General features: G+C 45.5%; 1 pseudogene; it reads left to right on the top strand.

Annotated features, from left to right (window-relative positions):
* LOC133759079 (cytochrome P450 4A7-like) overlaps positions 1–18,996 on the top strand; it is a 36,077-nt pseudogene that overhangs the window by 10,121 nt on the left and 6,960 nt on the right.

Here is an 18,996-nt window from a genome sequence, read left to right as displayed (position 1 = left end):
CCAGGAGAATCTGACTAGCAGCAGCCCTTCTGTAGAGCTCTGACAGGCGGTAGACCCAAAGCTCAAAGACAACATCCACAGGAAATGAAGTCAGCACATGAAAGACTTGCCTGTACCTCCATGTTTATAGCAGCCCAAGTCACAACAGCTAAGATGCAGAGTTAACCCAGATGTCCATCAGCTGGTGACTGGATAAGGAAATTGTGGTACCTACAGGATGCAATACTACTCAGCCATGAAAAAGATGAAATCCCTTCTCAACAAAATGGATGCGACTGGAGACCATTATCCTTAGTGAAATAAGCCAGCCCCAAAAGACGGATGTCATATGTTTTCCCTGATTTGTGGTTACTAATACACAGACAAAAGACGCGGTGTTTATGATTGAAATTGACATTTTGAGATTTGATAATTGTTCATAGCCTTGTCTATACCCCTGAGGAGCAGTGATTTTTCTACTTACTACTTGTTGAATGCTTTATTTAGTGGAGGGTTAAGCTTGTGACTGGTGGTTTTTAAAGGAAGATAAATATTTACTCAGAACAAAGCTTCCAACAGTTGATTTTACATTCTAAGCTACAAGGAAAAAAGCAAAATGTGTAGCAAAGGGAAGACAAAATGAAAAGAAAAGCAGTGTCTTGTCTTTTCTTCTTGAACTGGATAGTACTGGATTGTTGACCCACGGCCTCTGGCCTGGCCTGTTTCCCAAAAACATTGTCATGGTACTGGCACACTCAGGACTCTGGGTGCAAACCGCCTCACTCTGGAGGCTGGACGATGCCGACAGGTGCAGCCAGCTGCCTTTGTCCAGGCTCTGAGCTAGGGAGGTCAAGGCACACACATGAGCCTTTGGTGGGTGTCTTCACTCTGGGGCACCCCCATTTCTCAGTTTGGGGGAGGCCTCCAAAGGGTCTGGCACCCTGGAATCCAGGTGTGGCACCATGGGAAGCAAGGAGTGCATGCCGCAGTCTGCTCCTTGGTCCCTTCCCTGTCTCCCAGGTCCCCAGAGGCCCCCGCTCCACCTCCTGTCGCTCGCCTCCTCAGATGCTGGCTCGGCAAGCCTCTGGGCTCAGCGTCCTGCAGAAATCAGCCTTTCTGGGCCCTCAAGTGTTGAGGAAACTGTGGTGAAATGTGAGCGGTAGTGGAATGGGCATCGGGCTGGGAGTCAGGAACTCTGCTATAGGCTGGCTCTGGCTAAGCTTGTGATTAAAAGGAAATTGAAAGTATGTCATTGCTTGGGGCCAGCACTGTGGTGTAGCAGGTAAAGCCGCCACTTGCAGTGCCAGCATCCCATATGGGCACCAGTTCAAGTCCTGTCTGCTCCACTTCCAATCCAGCTCTCTGCTATGGCCTGGGAAAGCAGTGGAAGATGGATCAAGTCTTGGGCCCCTGCACCTGCATGGGAGGACCTGGAAGAAGCTCCTGGCTCCTGGCTTCGGATCGGCACAGCTCTGGCTGTTGCGGCCAATTGGGGAGTGAACCAGCAGATGGCAGACCTCTTTCTCTCTCTCTCTCTCTAACTCTGCCTTTCGAGTAAAATAAATAAATCTTTTTTAAAAAAAACTGTACATATGAAATACATGGAATTTGTTCCCTTTATATAAATAAAAAAGTTAAAAAGGAATGAGTAAATTTCAGAGTTAAAAAAACTGAAAAAGATAAAATTTGAAGAGTAATTGAAGATAGCTGAATACATAATACATATATATATATATATATATAAACCCAACAAGAACATAAATCAACTTGTATCTTAAAACAATGAGCAGAGTTATAATATAATAGCAGAAATATTATCACTGACTCGTCATGTAAGTACAGCAGAAAAGGTTGATTAACTATATAGTAACCTCAGATTCAGAAAACTCTGAAAGTTAGCAGGCCTAAAAATGATGAACAGAGTTACACTCCAAAAGCAGGTATATTATAGTTTGTTGATTGACTATTTGCATTAAGTATAGTAACAAAGTTGCTGTACCATATAATAATCTAGAAAAAAAAATCTCAGATTTGGAAAACTGAAATTTAAGCAGCAAACCCAAGGCAGACTTAGATTTTTTAAAACTATGGTGCCTAATCTTTTGCAGTTTCAAGCCTGCTGAGAAACCACAAGGCTCCCCGTGAGAGTGTGAACCCTTGAAGCCAGGCACTTGGTGCTTAATTTTGAGACGGGCCAATGTTTCCGACTATGTCCTGTAATGAGGAGAATAGATTCCTACTGAACTTGGGTAAACAATTCCGTTGCCGCTAAAATATCATGGGAAGCAACAAACCAAGGCTAGTGTCATGGGAGGTGAGAAGAATTCACCTGCAATAGAACACAGGGAGCAGTGAGCAGAGTCAGAGGTGTGAGAGTCCATTGCTAGGGCATGGCAGGCAGGCAGGCAGGTCAGCTAAGGTCTGACTACTGTGGCCGGAAGCTAGGGGAGCCGTGCACGAGCCGGCTAGCTGGCCGCTGATAACTGCAGCCAAGCCGATGGCAACCCGGGAGGCATTCACCTGAGGCAGAGTGCTGCTGCCCAGGGGCGTTTCTGTTGCTTATTTGCCAGGACTTCTGTATTGTTGGGGTTTTATCTGCGGGTGTGTTTACTGCCAGCGTCCCATTGACCTCCACACTTAAGCTGTATACAGTTTGCAGCTACTGGGACAAGTTCCTATTTGTAAACAGATGGAAGCATTTGGTTTTTTCTCCCGACTTGGTTGTTCCAAAATTCAAAACCTAGTATTTTAATTTTATGATGCTATGGGTATTTGCAGATGTTCAATGGAATGTGTTCTCTTCTGAAGTGGATACCGTTGGAGCAGTACTGTTTTGAGCTACACATGTAGAATGCCTGGCTTCCAGCCTTCCAGCAGGCTCGGGGACCTCGGGTTTCCGGCGAGCGCAGGTCGGACAGAACACCTGCTCTGCTTTGCTCTTCCAGCCTCAGGGGGTCTCTGACGTTAGTGTCTGGTGAGTGACGTCTGTTCCTGTACCTACAGAAGTAGCTACGCAAATCCGGTCAAATGAAAACTTATTTGGAAAGAAATTGGTCTTTTTTTTTATTATCCTTGGCAAAAATCAGCATGTCTGTGAGAGAAACATTGTTTTTGAAGGACACCTGTAATACACCTGTTGGAAAATTGCAGCTCTCATCATTGTTTTAGAGGGTTTTCCCCTTTATGATCTACCTGTAGATTGGGTTGGATCCTAAGTCTGTCTAGTTTCTCCTAATGTCTCGCTGTAACCACCCAACTGAGAATGAAAAATGCTGTTTCCCGAGGTCCTGTAAGCTGAAGCTGGATGGTTTTTTTTTAACTTTTATTTAATGAATATAAATTTCCAATGTACAGCTTATGGATTACAATGGCTTCCCCCTCCCATAACTTCCCTCCCACCCGCAACCCTCCCCTCTCCCTCTCCCTCTCCCCTTCCATTCACATCAAGATTCATTTTCAATTCTCTTTATATACAGAAGATCAGTTTAGTATATATTAAGTAAATATTTCAACAGTTTGCACCCACATAGAAACACAAAGTGAAACATACTGTTTGAGTACTACTTATAGCATTAAATCAAAACGTACAGCACATTAAGGACAGAGATCCCACATGAGGAGCAAGTGCACAGTGACTCCTGTTGTTGACCCAACAAATTGACACTCTAGTTTATGGCGCCAGTAACCACCCTAGGCTCTCGTCATGAGTTACCAAGGCTATGGAAGTCTTCCAAGTTCACCAACTCTGATCATATTTAGACAAGGTCATAAAAAGACAGGGTGAGGATAGTAACCAATGATCCTAAGAGTGGCATTAACCAGGTCTGAACAATTATACAGCATCAAGTGGGGAAGAGGACCATCAGTACACACAGGTTGGGAGTAGAGCCATTGGAGGTAGAGTAGAGGTTATGATTACAAAAGAATGAGGCCCAAGTGCGCTAGACGGGGTCTAGAACAAAGGACAGAGTCATTATTAGAGAAGCTAAGAAAGGTGCTGTCTAAGCTACAATTAAGTTTTCTGATTGAGAGGCAAATAGAATCTGACAAAAGGGGCTTGATACTAATCTGTTGGGCTTTAGGCCTTGTAAGAGGCCCAGACCTATCTATCTCTTCACATGGGGTACATCCTAAGGGAGGTGTGAACCTCCTAGGGGAAGGCACTCTGTTGACTTTCATTACTTAGCTGGCCTGGGAGGAGAGCTGGCCAGGTAAAGGCAGGTGGCATCTCTAACAAGAAATTTACAGTTCTGCCTGCAATGTTGCTGACCCTACTTGGCCGTCCCCTCAGCTGTGGTGGTCACTTTGGAAGTTGGGCTGAGTGAAGGGCTTTTCAGCTTAGAGCCAATAAGATCTGTGGCTCTGACCTGGGCATCCTTCGACTCCAGGGCAGGTCCATTTCCAGTGATCCAACTCTTGGCAGAGCTGCCAGGGCTCTTCACAAGTTGACTTCTGCTGAAGCCCAGGCTTACCACATTGTAAGCCACTGCAGTGGACTGGCCTGTTGGGTCTCCTTGAGGGCAGATCACTGTACAGATCAGCCATTAATAGGCCTGCCACCCATTGCTTCTGATGCCTAGCTTTCTTTTCCTACTGGTTTTTGTTAAAGTAGACCAGAAGCAAGTCAAGGGAGTGCCCAAGTCCCATCTCTAATCTTCAGTGGCCTGAACTACAAGTCTATAGTCACAGGCATGTTCTGTAGTAGTTTTTCTAAGGTAGACAATGCCCATGAGGAAAATTATATTCTCACTTTAAAACTTTCTTTCTCTTTGGTCTGAAAGGGAGATTTTTTCTACTTACTGTTTACTTCGCTGATGGCGAAATAAATCTAGCTATGAGATTATTATTTAAGCTCTTATTTTGGCTATTCCATTACAGAAAAATGTTAGCCATCTCTTTTATAAGGTCTAAAGATTAAATTGTGCATCCTACAGATTCCTTCATAATAGAATTAGTTTCCTACCTTGAGGAAAATAGAGAAATGAAAGAACAAGTTGGGCTTAGAATAGAGAAATGAGGGAGCAAGTCCTAGATTGATTGCTGACAATAGCAATATTACATGAGTACTTAGCAAACAGTTTCAACCATTAGATAACAACTTAAGAAAACATTTACCAGAAGGTCCAGTGCCTTCTATAAATTTTAAGAATCATGTATTTGAAAACACCTCTTAAATATCTAACATGGTGTAGTTTGTTTAACCAGTAAACTTAAGCACAACCATATAAAATGTTTTTAGTTTCTTTCTACCAACAAGTATAAAACATATGATGCAGAGATTCAGGTCACATGAATTAAAATGTATCTTTGATTAATTTTAGCAGCTTAAATTTATGGACAATCTTATCTATAAGCCAATTAAAATGAAATTCTTAATAAAATTTTCCCATGTGGACATACAATAGGTACACACATATAACATAACATAATAGACAAATATAGAAATATTAATAATAGCTTTTAAAATCTTTAACTCTTTTTTGTAGATTGCCAATTGATTTGAATTGTTTTTTGTTTTTAGTAACCTCAGTTAACCATACTTTCTCTCAGTTGGTACTGTTAATACATTATTGGCTTCATCTGTTTACAGAGCCATCCCAAAGTACTGAATACAATAGAAGTGGCTGGAAAAAGTCCATAGGAACCTATAGGAGGACAGCTAAACACAGAATCAACAACACTTTAGTTTTATGAGCAGCAAATCATATATAACTGTGGATGACAAAAGACTTTAAGTTGCCATGTTTAAAATTATAAACTCATCAACCAACAAGAGGCACTTGCTTACTTCACAGTATTTTTGAAAGCACCTGTAGGATTTTACAAGTATTTAACCCTTTAGGCCTCTGGGGCTTTCTCATTAAGATAACTAGCATGTCTAGTAACACAAGATCACTAGACTTTTTAATTCTCAAACATTTGTATTAATAGCATTTTCCATTATAGAAACTTACAATTTAGTACCACATCACATCTTGACAGTACTTCTAATACAATCCAAATAGCCTGATTAGTTGGTGTCTTTATAAGATGAGAGACATAGGTCCTTCGATTTTTTCAGTTGGGCCCCAACTGGAAAAACCAAAGTCCAAGATTTACTGGAAATTTTAGAGTCCAGATTGTTTGGAACTTTGATTTTTTGAATGCCTGTCAAGAATGCCAAGAAGGCTCAAAATCCAAAATATCTGGTTGAAATGAGATTCCTTAAAATCATGACATAACAGACCAAATTTGATCATTGTTACAAGGTGATTATTCAAATCTTTGAAAATAAGCACATATTTAAATAACCCACAGCTCTTAATAAAAATTCAGCTGTTTTGGAACAATTAGAATTTAACAGACATCAAGAGAACGTAATAGATTACTTTAACACATTGTTTTAACAGAGAATCAGATTTTAATTCTATGTCAAAGAGAAATTGAGCTTCCTGTGATCTTTTGCTGTGAGGTTTCCTTCCTTTACCTTCTTTCATATTGGTGACCATGTTTCTGTGTTTCTGTGTGTAATACATCTTTAAGCATCTTTTGCAGGGCAGGACGAGTGGTGACAAATTCTTTCAATTTCTGTTTGCTATGAAAAGTCTTTATTTCACCTTCATTCACAAATGAGAGCTTTGCAGGATATAATATTTTGGGCTGGCAGTTTCTCTCTCTTAGTACCTGGGCTATGTCTCGCCATTCCCTTCTAGCTTGTAGGGTTTCTGATGAGAAGTCTGCTGTGAGTCTAATTGGAGATCCTCTGAGAGTAATCTGACGTTTCTCTCTTGCACATTTTAGAATATTTCTTTATGTTTCACTGTGGTGAGTTTGATTACAACGTGTCGTGGTGAGGATCTCTTTTGGTCATGTTTATTAGGGGTTCTATAAGCTTCCTGTACTAAGATATCTCTGTCCTTCTCCAAACCCGGGAAGTTCTCTGCTAGTATCTCACTAAAAAGGCCTTCTAATCCTTTCTCTCTCTCCATGCCTTCAGGAACTCCTAGAACCCGAATGTTAGGTTTTTTAATAGTATCCTGTAGATTCCCGACAATATTTTTTAGATTTCTAATTTCCTCTTCTTTTCTTTGGTTTGCCTGTTTCCTTTCCTGTTCTCTGTCTTCTAAGTCCGATATTCTCTCTTCTGCTTCGCCCATTCTATTTTTAAGGCTCTCTAATGTGTTTGTCATTAGAACTATTGAATTCTTCATTTCATTATGATTTCTCATCACTATCACAGTTTCTTGTTCTACTAGTTGTTTCATTTCATTTTGATTCCTCCTTAATATTTCATTTTCGCGTGAGAGATTTTCTATGTTGTCCATTAAGGATTTCTATAGTTCAAGAATTTGTTTTTGAGAATTTCTTAATGTTCTTATCAATTTTTTGAGATCCGCTTCTTGCATTTCTTCGATCTCATCATCTTCATAATCTTGAATTGGGGTGTCTTTTTCATTTGGGGGCGTCATAGTGTCTTCCTTGTTCTTGTTAGCTTGGTTTTTGCGTTTGTTGTTTGGCATGTTGGAGATATTTGGTTTCTTCACTGTGGTGTTTTTTCTTGTTATACTATGGTTCTAGGTTAAGTAGACTGTCTGCTTTCAATGGAGCCTTAGAGGCTTGAGATGAGTGTGGCCTGAGAGCTCTGTTTGGTTCCTCAGGGTTGAGGGTGTGCCAAAGGTGACACTCCCAGGTTAGGCATGGTAAATCTCTCTTTCTTTCATTCTTTTTTTTTTTTATTCAAAAGGGAAGTAATTCCACACAGCTGAGCAGAATTGGAGGTAGTTAGCAGGCGAATGATATACCCACAGGAGCCAGAGATCGGAAGCTCTTTCCCAAGGACCACAGAGGGAATCTCTGCTGCCCTCAGTGTGGGCTCCAATTCTCCTGCAGTCTCCCACTGGGTTGCCAAGTTAGATCCTAATTTCCTGTTATTTCACCAGCCCCCCCCCCAGAGTCAGGTTTTTCTGCTATGCTCAGGGCCGGTGCAGACCTGAGGTCGCCCTGCTTATGACGTATGTCCAAAATGTTGCCTGCTCTTTGTCTTGCTTGCCTTTGAGAGGTGAGCGGAGAGAGAGAAACTCGTGTCCGTATTGGTCACTTTTTTTTTCTCTCTCTCTCTTCTAGTTAGCCTGGTGAAATTTTCCCCACAGGGTTTCAAGCCTCGTTCCCTCTAGTCTCCTCTTTCTGCTTTCCCGCTGGTGTCTCGGGCTATTGAGGTTCGGCTCACCTCACGTTCCAGCGCTGGTGTGTTGAATCTGCCGCTGGTGTCCCTAACTTGGGCTCCCACGCTCTCCATGCAGGTTCACTGTGAATCACTGGTTCTGGAAGAGTTTCCTCTGCTGTTTCTTCCCCTATTCTTCCTTGAACCTGCAGTATCTCCACTTTTATTAAACTGTCTTCCCGGACTATCAGTGTGCTCCCTTCCTATTCCGCCATCTTGCCGCTCTCCTCCTATGACGCTGGACGATTTAACATCCATTCCAAGGGATCCGGCTCTTGTCTGCTGCATACCACGTGCTAAGTCCATCATACTGCCTAAGGCCACACCGGAGACGTTCAAACTGGAAAGCAGGTTGAGAACCTGATGTCCAAACAAGCCTCATAGTAGAATGAGGTTTTTCTTCCTTTAAGTTTTGCCTTTCTCACATCTATCTTTTTATTTTATTTTATTTTATTTATTTATTTTTTACCTGACAAGTAGTTAAAGTTTCACAGTTGATAGCCACTGCGGGTAACTTGACAGATCTGACCTAAGAAATCCTTTACTCCACCTACTGGGAAACTTTGGTAACACTCCAATGCAACTTTTGTTAGAGTTTTACCAGTGGTCCCTTTTGAGAACACTCTCTTAATTCTACCCAGTCATGAGTTATTAAATGACAAAATTACTCTAAATTATTTATTAGTTAAATAAGACAATATCTGTGTTATTGCTGATACTACATGCTGTACCTGGATAAGTCCTTCTGGGGAAATTGAGATCTAGCTACACAAAACAGAAGAGGCTCAATGACTGCACCAGGTCTCCCTGGCATTCATTCCAGCACTGAGTCCTGGGGCTTGGGGACATAAAGCCGGGCCACTGTTTTCTTAGAGGAGAACAAAAACTGACCACAGAGAAAAAGTCAAAGCCTGGTGCATTCAAGCAAAATTGTACTGAGGAATCCAGATTACTTTTTGATTTTGAGAAAATGTGACCTTTTCTTTTTTTTTAAAGATTTATTTTATTTATTTTTAAGACAGAGTTATAGAGAGAGGTAGAGACAGAGAGAGAGGTCTTCCATCCGATGGTTCACTCCCCAGATGGTTGCAACAGCCAGAGCTGCGCCGTCTGAAGCCAGGAGCAAGGAGCTTCTTCCGGGTCTCCCATGGGGGTGCAGGGGTCCAAGGACTTGGGCCATCTTCTACTGCTTTCCCAGGGCATAGCAGAGAGCTTGATCGGAAGAGGAGTAGCTGGGACTAGAACCGGCACCTGTATGGGATGCCGGTGCTCCAGGCCAGGGCTTTAACCTGCTGTGCCACAGTGCCAGCCCCAAAATGTGACTTCTGTGTGATGTAGTTGTCATCAGCTGAATGATGCCCCTTTCTGAGCTAGGAAGTGGTGTTAAGAACCGCCAGGGACTTCTCCAGTTACGTTCCCGTTACACTGTGGTGATGTGTGGACTTAGCAGCAGTAGATGAGTTCTATCTCTGTGAAGAGCATAACGCATGGCGCTGAATCACCCCTCCCTTTCTGTTGGCTGACAGCAACTGGAGACAAGTATTTCTGGCACTTATGATATGAAGATTTTGATTTCTTTAATACCTCTGTTATTGGCCACATCAGGAATAGAACGCCACATGTAATTAGGCTGAACCAATGGCAGTGCCCAGGAGGCAGGATTTGCAGGTAGCTGACCAAGCCGGCATGCCATGGTATTGAGATACAGTCCCCACACCCAGGCTTGGTCAGCGTGGCTGGAACCTGCAGGAGGTGCAGAGTGGGGTGTTACTCTCGACCACTGTTGCACTGGATCAAGGGACAAGAAAGGTGTGTACAATAGACACTACCAGGGAGCACAGAGCAGCCTGACCAGTAATTGAATCAAGATGCTTCTCAGTTCGGGTCAGGATTGTCTTCTCCACCCCATCTCTCAGGACAGAAGTTTTGTGAAGGCTGGAACTTTGTATACTGAGGAATCCCCAGCTCCCCAGAGGGCAACTGACACAAAGAAAGTACTCAACAAGCAGTTATCAGCTGAAAGAGTGAGTGAGCGAATCCATTCATTTTCTTCTCTTTCGTGAGTACAGTCACTGGCTGTGATAGAAACACTTTCAGATCAAACATCTTCTCTGTACAGAAGAGCTGAAAACCGTGTTCAGCTCCACTGCCAGCTGGCTGGAGCAGATGAGCACTCCAGCCACGGTGTCACACAGACTTGTAGAGTGGGACTCAGTCGTAGCATGGTGAGGTGTCCACGCAGGAAGGGCGGCATTGCACTGTCCACCGTGTAAACCTTAGCTTCATGTGGGCCAGAACTGTTTCTGCTGATTCACGTCTGTGTATTTGCCAAGTGAGTGCACTGATGGACAGGAGATGGAGAAGGAGAGACTCGGCACCCTGGCAGCTCTCCAGTCCCCCTCTGCGCCCCAGCCGCCTCCTGTCCTTGGGTTCCCAGGGACACCTTTGCTTCCCAGCACCTTTTGTTTTACTTTCTTTTTCTTGTGCTAGCTCAAGATGATATCTATTTCTTGCAACAAGAATTTTAGTGAAACAATTTTAATGAAAACATAGGAGAAATATGTCATCACTGGCACATATAAGACCCCAAAAGCAAAATGGGAAAATTGGATTATATCAAGTTAAGAAGCTTATGCACAGCAAAAGAAACAAAGTGAAGAGAAAAAAACAACAGAATAGAAAAAGTAGATTACTAAATTATTTCATCTGAAAGATTAATATTGGAATATCTAAGGAGTTTTAAAAACTCAACAACAAAATAATAATACAGTTAAGAAATTGGCAAAAGATATTATTAGATGTCTTCAGAAGAAGAAATACAAATAGCTAACAGACACATAAAAATGCTTGCAACCACTAGCCATCAGGAAAATCAAACCAACATGACAATGAGGTATCATCTCACTGCAGTTAGAATGACTATCATCAAAAAGATAAAAAGTAGCAACCACTGGGAAGGATGTGGGGAAAGGGACTCTTTATAAACTGCTGGTGAGAGGTAAACCTGTGCAGCCATCACAGAGAACAGGACACCAAGAACAGGTCTAGCAGATGACCCAGTTATCCCTCTTCTGAGCACATATCAAGGAAATGAAGGGGCCGGCGCTGTGGCCTAGCAGGTAAAGCCGCCGCCTGCAGTGCTGGCATCCCACATGGGCACTGGTTCGAGTCCTGGCTGCTCCACTTCCGATCCAGCTCTCTGCCATGGCTTGCAAAAGCAGTAGAAGTTGGCCCGAGTCCTTGGGGCCCTGCACCCACAAGGGTGACCCAGAAGAAGCTCCTGGTTCCTGGCTTCAGAAAGGTTCATCTCCAGCCATTGTGGCCAACTGGGGAGTGAACCAGCAGATGGACCCCCACCCCTTTGCCTCTACCTCTCTGTAACTCTGTCTTCAAATAAATAAATTAATTAATCTTAAAAAAAGGGAAATGTTATGTAGGATCTCTGTCTTTAATGTGCTGTACACTGTTATTTAATGCTATAACTAGTACTCCAACAGTATTTTTTTTTTCACTTTGTGTTGCTATATGGGGACAAACTGTTGAAATCGTTACCTAATATATACTAAACTGATCTTCTGTATATAAAGAGAATTGAAAATGAATCATGATGTGATTGGAAGGGGAGAGGGAGCAGGAAAGGGGAGGGTTGTGGGTGGGAAGGAAGTTTTGGGAGGGGGAAGCCATTGTAATCCATAAGCTGTACTTTGGAAATTTATATTCATTAAATAAAAGTTTAATAAAAAAACAAATAAGATTTTATTTAATAACAACAAAAAAAGGAAATGAAGTCAGTGTATGAAAAAGATACCTGCACTCCCATGCTTATCTCAGCACTATTTACACTAGCCAACATATGGATTCAACCCAGATGCTGTTAATGAATGAATGGATTTAAAAATATAGTATAAATACACAATGGACTATTACCCTACCATAAAAATAAATGAAATCCTGACATTTACAGCATGATGGATGGGACTTGAGATCATTATGTTAAGTGAAATAAGCAGACACAGAAAGACAAATACCACGTGTTCTTTCTCACATGTGGCAGTTTAAGATAATGATAAGAACACATATATTTGATCTTTGTAAGAGGAATGGTTCCCAGAGGCTGGGGAGGGTGCCAGGATTGGTATGGGAGAGGTTGGGCGGTGGGTGCTGAAATACAGTGCAGTGAATCTAGCAGCTTCTGGCGTTTCGCAGCGCAGAAGGGCACCTACGGTTCATGATGATGTATAAAGTTCTCTACAAAGAACTGAAAGCGAGGAGCTGGTAGGCTGCACATACAAAGAGAATATAGAGAAATGGAGAGGCTGGTTGCCTGGGCGGGTAGTTAAAGCCATGTATGTACGTTAAAATGTTGCATTATACTCCATACAGTGTGTAACTATTACACAGTAATCCACAATTAAAAATGAATGAAAATGTCTTAAGCTTTCCTGGAGACTCACTCATTCACTGTCCACCATGTGCCCACTCGTTCTCTCATGCACATTTTAATTCTCTGAGAAATGAGGCATGTTCCCCAAGACATGTGCTCTGCGCTGGCCCTAACAATGCAGACGAGACGATACACTTGCAAGGTGAGGTTGCCTAGCAGCTGCCCGAGTTATAATATGATAGTAGACACACAGTGTCGAGTTGTGGAAACCAAGAGAAGCATCAGGATCTGTGAGGCCATGGAGCACAAATAACTCCAAACCTGGAGGAACGCACTGCCTCAGCCATCACTTCTACAAGAGCCTCTCTGGGATGTCCCAGACTGCCTAATGACACACTGTGTCATGGGCAGCAGCTGTCCCTTCCTTTCCCCATCATCAAGGTCCGTAGCTGGCGACACAACACTCCCCTGACCAATAGCTTAAAAGGACAGCCCGTCCATTGTCCGGGCGGGCTGCAAACCCTACTTTAGATTGTACTACGCTGTTCTGTCTTCAATAAAAGTCTTTTTTATCTTGACCAGTTGCCTCTGTGCCTTCTTTGTTCTGGTTTCCTAACCCCAGCAGGAAGGCCACCCTGGTGTCAGCGGGGTTGGTTTTAGTGCAGATCACGTGGGCATGTCATTCAACACTGGTGTCCTCGTTTTTAGTAAAACAGGAGAAGCTCGTAATCCTTCCCTGACCATAGGTTTGGCTTGAGCATTGCATAATAGAATTCTGTCCAGAAGTTTTGGGCATCTGTGAAGCACTTCCCATGTGTAGGTTACTAGAGGCAGTTCTGAGCGAGAGACCACACATGGCCCAGCACAGAGACAGGCTAAGTCTAGGGAACAACGAGAGACTGGATCAGAGTTCGGGTCATCACAATCGAATCTCTCACCTCTGTGGATAGATTAAGTGCTACCTGCCCACGACGGTCCAAACGCTCACCTCCACATCAAGCAATGAACATAAAAACAGAAGCAAGCTTGATTTTATTTCCCCAAGAGTCAGTTCCAGAACGACCAGGAGCAGCTGCAGCTGCTGATACAGGGAGAGAAATCCCTAGGCTCCTGTCCTCTCTGGCCGTGGGGGGTGAGCTCTTTGCCCTGATCCGTGAGTCTGAAAAAATCGGGGTGATTCTGGGTAGATCAGGATTTGGTGAAACCACATCCCAGCTGGAGCAGCTTTTTCCTCTTGAGTACACACCCCAGAGTCTATAAAACTCAGATGAATGTGGCAGCTCAGATATCAATACGTGGGTCCTCTAACTGCCAAAGTTCCAGCCTGCAGCGTTGCCTCCCACCAACAATATTTACAAGTACTGAATGTTTACAAAAGATGTGTGGCTCTGAATTTACTTACTTTCTTTTTTAAAAAAAGATTTATTTATTTGAAAGTCAGAGTTACACACAGAAAGAAAGAGAGAGAGAGGGAGAGGGAGAGGGAAAGGGAGAGGGAGAGAGAGGGAGAGAGAGGAAGAGAGAGGGAGAGTCTTCCATCCGTTGGTTCACTCCCCAGTTGGCTGGAGCTGTGCTGATTCAAAGCCAGGAGCCAGGAGCTTCCTCTGGGTCTTCCCACATGGGTGCAGGGGCCCCAAGACTTGGGCTATCTTCTACTGCTTTCCCAGGCCATAGCAGAGAGCTGGATCGGAAGTGGAGCAGCCGAGCTCGAACCGGAGCCCATATGGGATGTCAGTACTGCTTTATCCACTGTGCCACAGCGCTGGTCCTTGAATTTGCTTTCATTTATTTTCATTCCTCCCTCCCTCCCCATCTCTCTCCCTCCCACCCTCCCTCCTTTCCTTCCTTCCTTCCTTCCTTCCTTTCTTCTTTGCATCTTTAAATGATCTATTATGTAAATTGCCCCAGATCTGAAAGACTTCTTCATAACCACACTGACTTGGGTTTGGAACATCTAATTGTTACTTCCCTGGGTCACGGGATGACCAAGCCACCACCCGTTGTAGAGAAAACGTGGGCTCCGTCTCATTCTGGGGAGTGGAGGACATGGCCTGTGTTTCTTGCCAACTCATGACCCTAATCTCATGGTGTTCAGTTGCTGGTGTATGGAGCCTGCCTTCCTGAGAACAACTGACTTTCAAGGGAAGATATGGAAGGGGATAGGACGGCAGTGGGAGGCGACTTGGGAGCCACTGCCAACTGGCACTCATCAAGAACAGATGGCAGACTATGGCCTGACCACAGCTACCTTGGGGGCTGCCTTATTTGATCTCCCCAAGTTTCCCAAAAAGAATTTCCTATCTTTTTTTAAAGATTTATTTTATGCATTTGAAAGGCAGAGTTAGGGAGGGAGGGAAGGAGGGAGAGAGAAAGAGAGAGGGAGAGAGAGATCTTCCATCAGCGACTGTAACGGAGAGGGCCTGGCAAAAGCGAGGAGCCAGGAGCTTCATCTGGGTCTCCCACATGGGTGCAGGGGCCCAAGCACTTGAGCCATCTTCTGCTGCTCTCCCAGGTGCATCAGCAGAGAGGTAGACCAGAAGTGAGATAGCTGGGACTTGAACTTGCATCCATATGAGACGCCAGTGTTGCAGGGGCAGCTTAACCAGCTGCCCCACAATGCCGGCCCCTCTTCCTATCTTTCAACAGATTGTCTCACAATACGTTCAGATTCAGGCTCCCTGAGTTTGTCTCTACATCTAAACCAGGATGGCAACCCACTGGCAAGTTAGACTTTTCAAGAGCTCACACTGACCCTCCTGGTGAAGGCCTCCACCACTACGACCCCATCCCTACATCAACCTCTCTCTTCTAACCAGATCCTCACCTCCCACTAATGAGGTGTGCACCCTCCTGCAGCTCAGCCCTAAAACACCACTTCTCAGCTTTCTGCATTCTCAGCCTGACATTCAGTTCGCGTCTACTTCCTAACACTCTTTCAGCCTTCGCCTCATAGCTGTCACAGTGAAACCTGGCAGCCCAACTGGAAAATCCACATCTGTGAAAAGTGCCTGCCTTTGCACTGGGGACGCTGTCTGTCCCACCCCAGGCCCTCTTCTGTTCCTCCCACATTGTCTCCAGCCATCTCTCTGATCTGGTTTCACACACACACATGCACACATGTTTGCACACGCACACACGCATGCACACTCATCTCTGGCCCAGGGTACGGTCTGCTCCTGCTGGACAGGCAGACGTGGTTCCAGCATCGGCGTATGCTCACCCCAGCCTTCCACTACGACATCCTGAAGCCCTACGTGGGGCTCATGGTGGACTCCGTCCGAGTGATGCTGGTGAGTCTGTGTCTCTCTGTCACCTCCACACACCCACTCAGAAATCTCATAGATTGTTTCAGACACAGCCACACAGACTAACCCATTCACATGGCTTTCATTATTGTTGTGTATCCTTGGTGTATCGTGTATTGTTATAATTGCTCCATTTTATGGTTATTAGCTGTTGTTCATCTCCTACTAAGTCCAAATCATGAATAAACTACATCAGTATGTGTGTTTAAGATAACACACTGTGGCCTAGGGCTCAGTATCATCTGAGGTTTCAAGCTTCCGTGGGAGGTCATGGGATGTGCCCCCCACAGACAGGAGGGGTCAGCTGTACCTAAAACCCTCCGCTCTGTCATCCCTGCCTCCTGCACTCATCTCACGGCAGAATCCCGGGCCACGACTGTGAGAGCAGGACAAGCGGGAGGAGCTCGCTGGCCAGGACTCCACTCCGGGACCTTACACCACGTCTCCTTCATGACCCTGGAGCCCATCATGAAGTGTGCCTTCAGCCACCAGGGCAGCATCCGTTGTGCTGGCCAGAGATCCCCTAAAGTGACTCAGTCCAAGGGTACCCAGGCATCAGGACGAGTTCACACTCTTATCTTGCGAGGAAGAGCGGTCAAGGTGGAGGCAGGCCCCTCTTCCAAACTCCAATTCTTCAGTGAACTGGAGGAGTAGTCAGTCCCACCAGACAGCAGGGCCGCCTGCTGCTGGCTGGCAGCCTTGGTGACAGGGTGTATGTTCCAGGATGCCTCTTGACCAGGCTCTGGCCAGGCTTTGGCCAGGGCTTCTGCATGGATTTGAGCTAATCTAGACAGAAATGGACCCCAAAGCCACATTCTCAGAGCCCCACTCGCCATATCACTCTCTCCCGACTCGGAACTCCAATTTTCTTATCCAAACTGTGCTCAGGAAGGAATGAAAAGGAGCTGAGTCCCAGCTGTTTGTCTCTTAGGAGTTACATCCTATCTCCTTAGTGTTTACGTGGCCTTGAATTTCTGCTCCCTGAACTGGGGTCCTCCTGGCCCTGAGTTGTAGTTCAGCTGCAAAAAAAATCCCCTGCTCTTGTTCTCCCCCAACGAATGTTTTCTTATTAAAGGAAAAATGATGTGCACAAAAACTTCTTCCTAAAATTCAAAACAAATTAAGTTTATTATGAGAGAACATGTTTAATTTTATTGTAAAAGTTTGTGATTTTTAATTTTTAAGAAGTTTTGGTTAACCTGTAAAAATTGTATATATTTATGGGCTACCGTGTGATATTGCAACAGGTGTACACTGTGTGAATCCATCAGATCTGGTTAATTAGCATCTTCCTTTCCTTACCATTCATTCCCTTATGCTTGAAGCCATCAAGCTCCCCTGCTCATGTTCTTCACAAGGTATGCAGTGTGGTGTTGTGAACCCGAGTCACTCCACTCTACTGGGGGATCCTAGAAATCATCCTTTCCACCTGACAGTTTCGGCACCTGCTACCCAACCTCCCTCTACAAGTAGACATCACTTTATAGACTCTTATATTAAACCACATCCACTTTTTAAAGTCAGCAAACCTTCCTCGGATTATTTCCAAATACAGAGGCAAGCATAGCCTTAGTACACAGATATTAGGGGGATCTGAGAAGGTCAATGCCCTTCTCCTAACCCAGGACCAATGGAAAGAGCCCATCAGCCAGGACTCCTTTCTGGACATCTTTCTATCCATCTCCTCGATACCCTGGATACCATCAAGTGTGCCTTCAGCCACCAGCTCAGCATCCACACGCCCAGGGCAGTGATAACCCCATCTACAGAGTCTCTGCCCCCCCACCAGTGTGTACTCACCTACTGGGCAGGTTGGACAGCTCCACAAAAGGCAAGACTCTGACCCCAGCACCACACCACACTCTAAACGAGACCTCACCTTGCCTCAGCCACAGATGTCTGACCCCCCACACAAGTGGAAGCCTGGCTGCTCGTGCTATCTTACAAAGTCCTGAGTGTCACAAAGGATGTAAGCCCCAAAGTGACACATGCCTCAGTGTAGCCTGTCCCTACTGTTTCAGGGACTCTCCACCCAGACCCCACTCTGGCTCCTGGCCTGAGGCTCCTCCACATTCCAATCTGTTGTGCATCGTCTTCCTAAGGAACTCCCAGTCCTAACTCAGGCCACTGGGGACCAGATAATTTTCTGTGTGAGGAGTGCCTTTCACCAGAATAGCACCATCCATAGGCTGACTCCTGATGGCCACCTGATCCACTGCACCTGCCAGCTTACCCACGAGTACACAGGACCCATCTCCCCCTCCTGTTTTCCTTTCTTTACCAGGAACAGCCCAAAGGAGTTGACATACTTTGTCAAGCAGAACCAGGTCCCTATTCCTCCTGCAGGAGTTGGGACACACACAGGCTGGGTACCTCCCTGGTGCAGGGGTCGGGAGCTGAGATGCTGGGCTGCCAGGTGCTGGCAGGGGTTCCCATCACACTGGCGATGACTGAATGAGGCCCCAGCCCAGCAGCAATCAGCTAAGGCTCCTGGGCTATTCAATTGCAGGGAGGCCTGCCCTCCATCCCAGGATGCTAGGTCCCACCCCCGACCCACACACCCACTCCCACGCCCACCCTGACCTCGAGGGCACCTAGGTTGGGGCAGGTGGGGCTCTCAACTCCTCCCATAACCACTGCTCTGGGACAGACCGAGTGATCAAGCAGAGGAAGGCTTAGCTGCAGCAGGAGGGGGAGCTGGAGAAGGTCAGCAGGAAGAGGCGCTTGGATTTCCTGGACGTCCTCCTCTTTGCCAAGGTCAGTGTGTGCAGGGCAGGCCCGAGCTTGGCCTGGAAGCACAAAGCCAGGGACAGAGCCCGCGCCCTCTCTCCCACTGTGGCCTCCCCCAGATGGAGAACGGGAGCAGCCTGTCCGACCAGGACCTCCGTGCCGAGGTGGACACATTCATGTTCGAGGGCCACGACACCACGGCCAGTGGCATCTCCTGGATCTTCTATGCTCTGGCCACGCACCCCGAGCATTAGCACCGGTGCCGCGAGGAGATCCCTGGAGGACGGAGCCTCCATCACCTGGTGAGTAAGAGCCCAGGAGGCGATGGGGGGGGGCCCTGCTTGTCTGGAAGGGGAAGCCCTGGAGGGCCCAGCCCTGCCCCCTCCTCTGCCTGGGCT

This window comes from Lepus europaeus, chromosome 5, assembly GCF_033115175.1.
Source record: "Lepus europaeus isolate LE1 chromosome 5, mLepTim1.pri, whole genome shotgun sequence".
Lineage (NCBI taxonomy): Eukaryota > Metazoa > Chordata > Mammalia > Lagomorpha > Leporidae > Lepus > Lepus europaeus.
This window is presented reverse-complemented; position numbering and strand designations above follow the sequence as displayed.